At 37.1% G+C, this 12,824-nt stretch overlaps 1 pseudogene; it reads left to right on the forward strand.

Moving 5' to 3' along the window:
* The first annotated feature begins 9,088 nt into the window (after positions 1-9,088).
* On the forward strand, positions 9,089-10,163 carry LOC140510557 (dnaJ homolog subfamily C member 17 pseudogene; annotated as a pseudogene).
* Positions 10,164-12,824: the final 2,661 nt, after the last annotated feature.

Raw genomic sequence — 12,824 nt, forward strand, 5'->3', positions numbered from 1 at the left:
GTGTATCACAAATAACTGCAATTCTTTTTCCACCAATTAGGTCAGCATTTTTAGCTGGTATTAGAGGTAGGGAATTCAGTTCATTATCTAGTTGCCATTTGCTCTTGGGAGGTAAATGGTCCATATGGCCTCAACTGGGCCAAATAAGCAGACGGGTTCTTTATTTCTCATTTCCACTCTCTTTCTGAGTCATTTTGTTGGATGACTTTAACAAGGGCAAATTGCTGATCAGTTGCTTGTATCTTTATCAATATGATTCCCAGGAACAAGCTGAAGAAAGAGAAAGAAAAAAGCAAAACAATAGAGAGCAGAAAGTTTCATAGTTCCCTAAAAAAGAAATTAGATATACAGTTATACAATTTTTTGTTCTAAAAATAACACCAACACTGCTTAGGTTAAGTGTATGTATATATAGAAACATAGTCAATTCCTGACCATGGTACAATGTATGAAAGGCTGTGCAATTTAAAGGGAGTTAAACTCTTAATTCTTGATCCCAAAAGGAAGAATAAAGAGCAGTGGATAAAAGCTGCAAAGGGCAAATTCTTGGCTTGATGTCACATCCTAGTAATTTATTAGGTATGATAAATGCCCTGGATTATATATTTGCTAAGGATTCTGTGATTCTGTGATTCAATAAAGATAAAGAAAAGCAAAATCGAAAAGAATTCTATTTATATTTATTAAAAATAATTCTTTGAACAGGAATTAAAAATTAGGTGAACAAGAAAAATCAGGGTCAAGTCAAACAAGATGATCAATGGTAACAGTGAATAGACTAGGACAAGACTGGCTAAACTGAGGGAACTTTCTGGTATCTGACTTCCTTTTAGACAAGGAAACAGTCCAGTCCCCAGAATGATGGCTTGTTCATGGATCGGCATCTGACTTCTGGGCTTCAATGCTATTAGAAAGAGAATGAGATCTAGAAACCTGCAAATCAGGGTAGCAGTTTACCTCAGTCACTACTCACTTAACATCCATTCTTGACACTCTCAAGGCCTCTCTCAAGAACTTTGGATCTGACTGTGCAACATGGGGTGCACAGGACCACTCAGCATGGTGTGCCCTCATCAGAAAAGGTGCTGTGCTCTATGAGCAAAGCAGAATTGAGACAGCACAAAGTAAACATAGGATGCAGAAATTTGGGTTATCCACTCCAAATATTCACATGGATTATCTGTGCCCAATCTATGGTAGAGCATTCCAAGCTTGTATTGGTCTGATCAGCCCCAGTTGGACAACTAAAATTTCACTTTACAATGGTGATGTCATTTTGATATTCTTCAAAGACGAAGGACCACAACCAACCAACTTCCACTCAAGGTTTCCAAGGCCTGCTGGCTTCCTTTGACAAAATAAATCAATACTTGTGGATATTGTAAGTCTTCTATTCTACAAAAATTCATTCAAACGTCATGTTCAGGGACTACTTAGACAGTGTTGACATGATTAGGGGAAGAATTTTGAAAATAACTTTTATTCATGTAGATACATTAACCTCTATTTTCCCTTCTATCAATGATAATTTTAAATCCCAAAGTTACTTTCCATTTCTTGATTATATTTATCATCAAGTTAGTAATATGTGAAAAATGTCTGGGTGATGATTTTGTGTATGGAAAGAAATCTAGTTGTTGATATCTATAAGGTAATTTGCCTTACTTTTGTAACAACCTTCTAGAGGGATAGATGGATTCAGTTTCCTTAAGACAAAAAGAGTGACCTGAACCTTCAGAGACTTCAGATATTTTTATTTTTTACTCACCAACTTGGGCAAGGAAATAGAATAAAAGCAAATAGAAAGTTAGAAAGTGTATTGAATCCAGGAAAACAAGAAGGAAAAATGAGAGGGCAAGAAAGGGGGAAAGAAGTAAAGCTCTATTCTCTCAGTCTCCAAGACCTGGAGGAAATAATGGCAGCTATGGCAAGTGAGAGCTGTGGAGCAGGACATGATCGAATGGGATCAACAACTACTGTACCTTCATAGAGCACACCATCATCACTGCAAGCCCATAGGATTGTGTCAATCAGAGTAGAAAAAAAAACACTGAACAGCATTTTCTCCCCTTATCTGAAATTCTGAGAAGTTGAGAGTCATCTTTATCCTTTTTTCTTCTTTCTCTTCTCTTTCTTTCCTTTCTTTTTGCTTCTTCCTTCTCTTACTCTCTTCTCTGCCTTATTCCTTGCTTATCCTTCTATGTGGAAATTTATTTATTCTAATCTTTCACTATTACATTGTTTCATTATTATTATTAAACTTCATTCTGTCAGATAAACAAGGGTACATTCTCCGTTCTCTTTTTAAAGTGTCATTTTATAAATGAACCTATAACAATTCCAAGTGGAGCCCTAAAACTAACATTTGGAACTTTCAGATTTCTCCTAAAAAACAAATTGGTTGGAATCATGTTTTCACTAAAGGTGTGAACACAGGATGTCTAAATTTAGTTCCTTTCATTCAAAGGGAGAGAAAGGGGCAGGGAGAGACTAGAAGAGAAATACTTCTTCAAAGACGACCCCAAGAGGTATAATTAGAGAGTTCTTTTTTCTCCCTTTTTTTTTGTTGGGAAGAAAATTGAGGATAGCACAGACTCTCTCCTACTTTGCAATAATGACTGTTGTTACACTAATTTTTACTAGATAGTGTGACTTAGAGTTGGGGGAAATAGAGCATAGCTGAACGGAGTTGGATAATTATCTTCATTTAAACAAGATTCTTTAAAAACAGGTGAAAAAAAATGTAGGATTAGCAGAATTTGAGTAGTGAAAGACAGAAAAGGTGAATGAAATGTCAGTAGGAGAGAGCTTATAAAAAAGTCTAATTTGCAAATATTTTCCATAGGGCATGCAAATATTTTAATAGGTATGTGATTTCACTGTATACTTACCCCTTTGATTTGTGGTTCTCTGCTACCTTGGACAGGTAGCATGAACCATCCTAAGATTTCATTTTTAATCAGTCATGGGATATCATATATGAGATTAAAAGGAAATGTAGTCCTCCCAAAGTAGGTTAAACATATTTATCATCTTGGATTGGTGTAGTATTTTATCCTAGTGAGCATTATATGATTTTAAACTTCCATTTGGGACATATCAGAAGTCTTATGGAACCCTACCATCAAGTAGGAAGAAGAAGCTGGGCTAGAAAGAGCTGAGTTTTTAAAATAGATTGACTTTACAGCTTGTGCCATGGAGAGGTCAGAGAAAAGGCAGCCTCAAGATATGAGCAGATGCGATAAATTGCATCCGTGTTTCCTGCTGGCCATTGGCCACACCACTCAGCTAAGCCAGAAGGCAAGGTTAGGTCATAAAACAAGCTTTTTTTCTCTTTCCTCTGTTAGTGGATTATAGAGACATAAGGACTGGTTTTGTTGTTGTTTGGTTGCTTAGTTTGGTCTGACTCCTCATGACCCCATGAACCAGAGCACGCAAAGCCCTTCTGTCCTCCACTATCTTCCAAAGTTTGTTCAAACTCATTAGAACAGATAATTTGATTTAAAAAAAAAACACAAGTACCTTCTATACCTTGACACACACACACACACACACACACACACACTTAAACACACACACTTATACACACACATATATACATACGTATACACATACATATTTGTATACTTATTTTACAGTCAGAATCTAGGTGAATTAGTGATTTAAAATACACACACACATGTGTCTGTGTGTGTGTGTATTTTAAATCATTAATTCACCTGCCCTTCTAGATTCTGACTGTAAAAGAGGCACTAGCCCACCTACATTCATATGAGTTGCTTCCTTTCCTCCTTTTAACAGGCCTTTTGTAATAGCTTGTTAACACAATTTCACAAATCAAATCTAAAGTTCTTTAGAATCTTTTAAAGATGTGAAGAAAAGCAGTGTTTTCTTACTAGGCAACTAACTGTCCCATTCATTCTATTCTCTCATTTTACGTGCATTTAAAAAAAACAAAACAAAACTATTTCATACATATTTCAAAACATGGCCATCTCAAATATCAATAAAGCCAAATGTCATCTTTCCAAACATGGATATCAAGACCCAACCTCAAATATTGTGCTAAATAGACCCTAATTTTATTTACTGTGAATGTCAATATAGTCTTATTACCCCATTTCATTGTTGGCTTTTAATGAAGTACCTGTGAGTTATGATGTGGAAAAATGTCAGGACCAGAAAATCTTGATCTTTCTGTTCCCCTCAGCCATGACATTTCCGTTTTATAAGCTATATCTCACAAGGTCACGAATGTGTGACCCATTTTGCTGTAGTCATTACCCACTACTCACAAAAAGGAGTGTGAAAGGAAGAAGCTAAATCACTTGAAAAGACCTTCTGGCTATGGGTTGGTGATCACGGGGTGTTTCGCCTAGTAGAATACTGGAGAAATACTGGAGAAAATTGTTTTATTTTTCTTTGGGTGATGGCGTTCTAGAATTTTCTTTGGAGACTATCCTGTTGGCCTACAGTAAGATGCTGGTGGCCACACATTTCTAGAGTTGTCTTTCCAAAAGGTACAGGGTGGGATGTGGGGGAATTTAAGAAAATGAAACAATAAAAACTTTCGGCAGCATTACTCATATGGCCCCCATAAACAGATGGTAATACCAGGTTACTGGTTAGATAAGTGCAATTTGAAGAGCATAGCATTAGATCTGTTGCTCCCCCTAAGCCTCCATCCCAAGTGAGTCTATGTTGCCAATATGGACTAACAACTAAAAAGAAATGATGCAAACATATCTGAAATTATTGAAATACACCAGCTACTTTGTCTGTGGCTCAGGGCATCATTCATCTGAGGATTCATAATAGAACCACTTCCAGTTTTGACTTTGAAGGAGATCTTCCATGGAAACTTGATTAGACCAATAAACCACAAAATATATGTATTATCATAGACTCACATGATACCATAGACCTGGATTTAGATATCTTTCTCAACTTTTGATTTCACAAGGAACAAGGGCCTGGTGAAAGTACATGGCTTTCCCAAGGTTAGACAGGCAGTAAGAAACTAGAAGCCATATTTATACTTCTGACTTGAAATTTAGCTCTTTTCCCTACTATACTATGTGATATTTGTAATCTGGAAAATGGCCATAATTTCTGCCAGTTATCCAACTCATGTTGGCATGGCAAGAATAAATGAGTTATATCTATAAAGCCCCTGCAAGTCCCTAAAAGAAACTTGATGACTTTCCATTGTACTATTTCCAAGTTACTGTGTAACACAATCTAGTTATTAGGAAAGTTTTTGCATGACCTTTTTATACACATTACAGTTTAATACAGTAAAAATTCAAAACTGAACTCCGTGGCATCATGTTACAGCATAGCTTAATAGGAGCACGTTGACATTTCTGACTTAGCAATAAACCTTACAGAGGAAAAAAATAGTAACAAGGTGATCATGCTTAACCTTTGGAAAAGTATCTGTGTTGTGCTGTCAATCTGTTATTTAGTAAAGAAATGCAAACTGCAAGAATCATATATACTTGTATGTACACAGTTCCTCCAGTTTATGACAGTGGCATATGCCTGTAAAGCATGTTAAAATGTATTGTCTCTTCAGAACTTTAAGATTTGCACTTCTTTCATTCACATACATCCTTGATATGTTTCTGCATCATTATGCCACAGGGAACCCTATAGAACTTAGATCTCTCCAGCCACATATCTACTCTGTACTTAACAAGACATGTCAGGAACAATCATTTTTAGTGTTTGCTATCTGGCAGGTAGCTCTTATATATCTAAAAACCGGTACCTTTACAAATTCTGTTTATGAGTGCTAGTAGTCCTCCCTCCCTGTCCCTACCACTTTTTATAATGGATAAGTATGAACTGAAATGATATGTCAAAATACAATATTAAATTCAGGGTGTTTAGTGATACCCAATTACCACAATCATATATTTATATAAAATCATTTTACTTCAACATTTATGGATTAGTTTAGTCATTTTACCAGTTTAGGCAAATGTGTGTATGCATGCACACATACACACATATATAATGCATATTTGACTCGCTCTCTTTACACATGCACCCATAGAAACATAGAGAAACAAAAAGAGATTGTAATTTTCCCAGTTCTTTTAATGCTACAATTAAAATGTTTAAATCTCTTTTGAAGTATAAATACAGAGTTCCTTTTATAAGCAATTTTAGTTGTAATTGGCCTCAGAATCTAATATCTTCTACAACCTATACTCTGATCAGAATTGCTACTACAACGTACTTGGTCAATGATCATCTAGCATTTACTTGAAGATCTCCAATGAGGAAGAGTGCATTACTAAGGCTTCTCTTTAAACTTTTCGATTGATCTAATTTTGGGAAACTTTTCCTTACATAAATTCAAAAATTTTCTTATTATAGCCTAAGTCTTTGCTCCATTATTTGTGTCCTATACCACATCATGTCAACATGCATTTATTCAGTATGTACTATGTGTCCTAATATGTATTAAGGACTGGGAAAAAATACCAATTAAAAAAAATAGTTCCTATCCTCAAGGAACTCATGGTATAGTGGGGGAGATCACATGCAAACAATGATGTAAAAATAAGCTCTATACAGGATAAAATGGAGATAGTTTCAGAGGGAAGGCACTGATATCAAGAAGAAATGAGAAAGCCTTCTTTTAGAATGTTGGGCTTTTGATGAGACTTGAAGGGACACAGAGAATCCATGTGGAGGACATCAGAAAGGAGAAAGTTACAGACATAGGGGATATTCAGGGAAATTGTCTGTGGCCAAAACAGAACCATCTGAATTCCCCTTTTCATAACAGTCCTTCAAGTACTTGAAGACGGCTATCATACTATCTCTGATTTACTTTTCTCTAGTATAAAATGTTACAATTCTTTCAATTGATTATCATATGACACAAACTTGAGTCTTTGGCCATCTTGTTTGCCTTGTTCTGAATTGTCTCCAGAATATCCATGACCTTCCTCAAATGTTTTGTCCAGAGCTGAGCATAATAGTTCATATGTAGTCTTACCAGAGCAGAATAAAGTGGGACTATAATCTTATTCCTTTCATCTATGTCTCTTTTAATGTAGCCTAATATGACATCTTTTTTAGCTTCTAAATCACATTGTTGATTCAAATGAGCTTGTGGTACACTAAAATTGGCAATTTTTCTAATGACATAGTTGTCTGAATGTAGAAAATGAATAGGATAGTTGCCTCTCTTAGTTTTAGTGTGTAGTTTCTACACATAGGACACCTACTCGTTTTGATCGATGTCTTCCTATTTGGATTTTATTGGAGGATTTCCTCAATGCAAAAAATAAAGAAGAGAAGATGAATGGAAACTGAAATCCATAACTATTGAAGAGATCATTATCATTGTAGGGGGAAGGGTACTGCATGAGGAAAAGGAGTTGTGCTCTGCTAGGTAGTTTTGTTGGATTGTTTTATTCTTTATAATTCCTCATAAAGATGAATATTTGACTTGATAGCTAAGACACTGAACCTGTTTCCTTTTTTGTACTGATTCTATTTGAAAGCATAAAGCAGGAAATCAAGCCATTAGGAATTAATTGATCATGGTTTTAGACCAAATCCCTAAGCTATCTCACCTTTTTTTGAAACTTTTGACCCTTCAGAAAAGTCTTTGGAGGAGTTAATAGAGAACAGATGTTCCTCAGGCAGCAGCTGCTAAAATTATTCAAATGGGATAAATTAGCAAATGAGGGGAACAGAAGCCCTCTAAACAAACAACTTGGAGTTTGGAAAAACCACTCCAAGATTCAAAAGTTTTGTTCTGTTTTTTTTTTTTTCCCTTAAATGTATATATGCACTAAGGATGCTTAAAAAAGACAACTTCTGTTGTGAAACTATCAAGTGGTGTCTACCATTCATTAATACTCTGTTTGCATAAAAGATTAGAACAAAGTATAACATCTCAGTAGAATGTTAACTAAGATGGTGTGATATACTGGGAAATTGCAGTGGATTTGGAGTTTTAGCCCCTAGATTTGAACCTTGTCTCTCCTACTTTCTAATTGTGTAACATTGGCAAAGACAGTTTACTTTTCTAGGCCTAGTTTACTTCATCTAGGGGAAAAAACAGAGATACTTAGAACAGATTGTCTTCATAAAATTATGTTTTAACTTGGAAAAAGTTTTCCCTTCAATCTTAAGTGAAGACATTTCCAGGTTAAAAAAAAAATCCTGTCTGTATTACAATGGAGACACTGAAGCCAAATAGTTAGTCAATCAATAATCAATCAATCAAGAAGCCTATATTAAGTGCCTGCTATATGCTAGGCACTGTGCTAAGTGATAGAAATGCAAAAAATAAAAGACCAAAGACAGTCCCTTGTTTTATCATCTAGTGAGCCTTCTTAGGTGGAGAACCATCAGTTTTTATTAGAATTTAAGGTCTTTGATTTTAGGGGCTGCTTCATTTTCATTCCTATATTATATCCCATGACTAAGACAGTACTTGATTCATCATAGGAACTTAATAAATTCTTGTTGAATGAATATATGAGCCAGATTCTTTAGAAATAAGAATGAAAAGTCTACATTTTGTGAAAACTGAAGATAATGTTGAAGGTACAGAAATTTAGTAATGCAGTTACAACAATCTCGAAACACTCATTGTAGCTGGCTCTGCTCTGCTCTTCTGATATCAAGTTCAGTACCCTGGTCAAACATATCTTTCTTTTCCCCTTTTCCAACCAAATCTTTGAGTGGAGGTATTAAAAACAACAACAGCCCTCTTTTACTTCCATATTTCAAACTTGCTTCCCAATTCCTTAAAATCAACCTCAGCATTCCAATAGTCAAGATTTTTCTTTCTAAGGTTATTAGTTGTCTCTTAATAGCTACTTGTCCTACTTCTCCACATTTGTCTGTATTTAGGTTGGTTTTGACCTCTATGGAATGAGTCGCTTAGGACCAGCTGATCAACTGAAATTTCATCATCCTTCTTTCTACTCAGCTTTGAGTTCTCACCTCCTTCCCAACTGCTTCAGCTCCCACTCCTTCTCTTGATTGAGGGCTGAGTAGGTACTAGAACACTAAACTCCTCCCACAGCTTTCTTTCTTTTTTTTATTTTATTTTATTTTTTAATTCCACAGCTTTCTTTTAAAGAAGGCTGGAGAGTTCCCGGAGAAAGACGCTGGTTTCGGGAGTCGGGACCGTGGCGGTGACCAAGGAGTTGTTGCAAATGGACCTGTACGCGCTCCTGGGAGTCGGGGAGACGGCGGCAGACAAGGAGGTGAAGAAAGCGTACCGACAAAAGGCCCTTACCTGCCATCCAGACAAAAATTCAGATAATCCCCAAGCAGCGGAGCTCTTCCACCAGCTCTCCCAAGCTTTGGAGGTGTTGACAGATACTGCAGCCCGGGCAGCATACGACAAAGTCAGGAAAGCCAAGAAACAGGCTGCTGAGAGGACTCAGAAACTTGATGAGAGAAAAAAGAAAGTGAAGTTTGATCTTGAGGCCCAGGAAAAGCAAGCCCAGGCCCAAGGAAGTGAGGTAGAGGAGGATAGTCGAAGTACCAGGACATTAGAACAAGAGATCGCACGCCTGCGAGAAGAAGACTCCTGGCAGCTGGAAGAACAGAGGCTGATCCAAGAGCAGATACGCCAAGATCCGGAGCAGAGATTCAAAGGAAAGACAGAAAATCCCGAAGGCAAAGGAACACCTAAACTGAAACTAAAATGGAAGTGTAAAAAAGAGGATGAGACCCAAGGCGGCTACTCCAAGGATGTCCTCTTGAGGATTCTACAGAAGTATGGAGAAGTGCTCAACCTGGTCATCTCCAGTAAGAGGATGGGGAGTGCTGTGGTGGAATTTGCTTCGGTCAAGGCTGCTGTACTGGCCTTCAAGAATGAAGTGGGCCTGGTCAATAACCCTCTGAAGATCTCCTGGCTGGAGGGTCAGCCCCAGGGAGCAGTGAGCAGCGACAGCACCACCCACTCAGGTCAGAGAGGGACTATGAGAGCCTCGTCATGATGTGCATGCGTCAGGCTGCAGAGCTGCAGCAGCTGTTGGAGCAGATGCAGAGGGAGGATGAGGAGCGCATGCCCACATAGCCCCGAAGAACCCATCTTCTCTTCCCTTTTTCCCTCCCTCCTTTTCTCAAATTAATACTTACAATAAACTTTTTTTTTTTTAGAAAGAATAAAAGAAGGCTGGGATATGGACTTTCTAGTTAACTTTCCACTTTTTATCTACATCTTTGCTTGGTTTGAACTCCATGGAACATGATGCCCTTGCAGGGGTTACTTAGTAACCCTCAGTATGTATTTGTTAGACTTTACCAGTAGTATTGTATTGCATAATGGCTACATAGATGGCGTTGGATCTCAGTTAGGCAGAATAAAAGGAGAAAGAGAAATAGATCAAACCAAGCCAATAAATTACTAAACAGGTGATTGTCATGATAAAGGAAGAAGATTGGCAAGAATGGTCACATTAAATTTTATGACTTACTGTGATAAATATATCTTTTGTCATAGCGTTCCTTGTAAGTATCTTTTGAGATAGATTTGAATAGAAATGTGTAAGACAAGCAAAGTAAGATCTTCTACTGGTTTTGTTTTGGCATAATCAAGAAGTATAATGCCTTTGAGTAATGTGATTAAGGAGGATCTTTCCCACCTGAGAAGATTTGTAAGAAGGCAAGCAATTTATGTTAATGAGGCACTGCTTCTCAAGGGGCATGATGCCTTCTGGATCTAAAAAGTGTAGGAAGACTCAGACATAAGATTTTACTTTGGGACTTAGTTTTTGGAAGAAGCTTTGTGTGCCAGATGAGACTCTGGGAAGCCTCTAAACAGTCCCCACCCCCCAGGTTTGAAAAACCAGAGGTTGGTGCTTCCCTATCTGGTAACTATGGTCAGACAGCTGGACCCATCTGTTGATTTGTGATATATGTATTTATTATGGTCAGACAGAGGAAGCTATGTCTATTGATCTTTGATTCCTCTATTTTCTGTGAAGTTCGGGGTGCTGACTCCCCTGAACTAGTTGAATGTGCTTGATTAAAGTGATGTATGTGCTTGATTAAAGGAATGATATATGTGCTTGATTGAAGTGATTGTTAGCTCCTTGAAAGGTGCCTTTCCTTTTACGAACGTAGATCTAAGAACCTGTGATAGCAGGCCACCTGTGTATGTTGGGGTGCTTATTGATACAAAATGTTTTGAATAGTGAGATTAGGACTTAGAAATAATAAAGGTGTTTTCTATCATGGTCCTGATAATAACAGGAATTGGCCAGGAAGATAATCCTATACCACCTTACTACTCATAGAAAGGACCTTGGAGGTTCAATTCAATTGGATAGGGAAGATTTTAAAACGCATATCAGAACCAAGTTTGAATTCCAAACATGTCCCTGCTATGTGGTTACGCCACTTCATTGTCTTTGTTTTAATTTCATCCTCTGCAAAATAAAGCAGGGAAATTAGATGACCTTTAAGGTATCCTAAAGCTCTAACATCCTGTGATTCTGCGATTTTAGGAGTGAACAGCCTATTGGGGCACGAAGGCACAAGCACAGGTGACAGTAATACATAATTGAAGAGATTGTCATTACAAAAAGGATTAGAGAAAGCTTTATGGAGAAGTTGGCCTCTAAAGGATGGCTATGAATTCAACAGGGAAACAAAGAGCAGGATGCCTTTTCAGATAAAAGGAAACAGCTTTAGCAAAAGCTCAGAGGCTAGGAAGTGATTGGTGTCTAATAAGGACGAGTAGTCCAGTTTCAATGAAGCAGAGAATATATGGAGAAAAACAATATAAGATAGAGCTGGCCAAAAAAAAGGCAACTCCCCCCCCCCCCCCAAATTGTGAAGGATCTCTTGATTGTAGAGCAAAAAAAAAAAAATAGAAAAAAAGTCAAAAAACCCTTTAATTTTAATTGGTTATCAGTTCATTTTTTTTCCCACCCACCTCCCCAAATAACCTCTTCTCCACGTTAAACATTCTCAGTTCCTTCAACTAATCTATGTGTGGCATATTTTGATGTCACCTTATCAGATTTTGAATATCGTAGACAGAAAAAAAAAACTGTCATTCACCAAAATATCAAGTGAGAAGGAAGTACAAGGTAAACAAAAATTATTATAATCATGATTTAAAATATTAAAGTTTGGGGTGGTGGTAAAAAAAAAAAAAAAGAGACAGTGCAACAAAGATCATTGTAATGTGTGATGCCTGTCCTAAGGATCCAGAGCAGAAAGCATGATAACAATAAAGCAAGAGCTCACTGAAATGACAAAGCTCATATACATGTTTTCTTTTTGCCTTATGTTTTTCTTTTTTTATGCAAGTGAAATATGACAAAGAACTCGTTATAAATAAGGATAAGTTCTCTAAATATTTGATCATTGTTGATCAATAGGGGAAAATTGGATAACTCCTCTCCCTGTTTCACAAGACTGAAGATCAATGAAATCACTTCAGTGAATAAATTAATGGATGGATTGATAAGTGGATGAAACAAATGACTTTTATTAAGCATGTAGGAGGCACCATGTACTCTGATCAACACCAGATATCTAAAAAGAAGTGAGAAAATCCTTGACCTCATTGCAGTGAAAAAAGTGAACGATAATGGGAGAATGCATATATAAGGGAGTGGTGGATAAGTAAGACTCTCTTTGCACTAAGACCCAGGGATGGTGAATGAAACCACAAGGCAATTGATTGCCCTGCCATGAAGAGAAGTACAGAGCAGCAGTGAGGTGTGTCTGGGAGGGATAGTTGTGGAGATCTTCTACTGAAAGAAATTCAGGACAACAGGGAGAAAGCTGAATATCCAGTTGCCGACAGGAAGAATTGT

Source organism: Notamacropus eugenii, chromosome 6, assembly GCF_028372415.1.
Source record: "Notamacropus eugenii isolate mMacEug1 chromosome 6, mMacEug1.pri_v2, whole genome shotgun sequence".
NCBI classification, from domain to species: Eukaryota; Metazoa; Chordata; class Mammalia; order Diprotodontia; family Macropodidae; genus Notamacropus; species Notamacropus eugenii.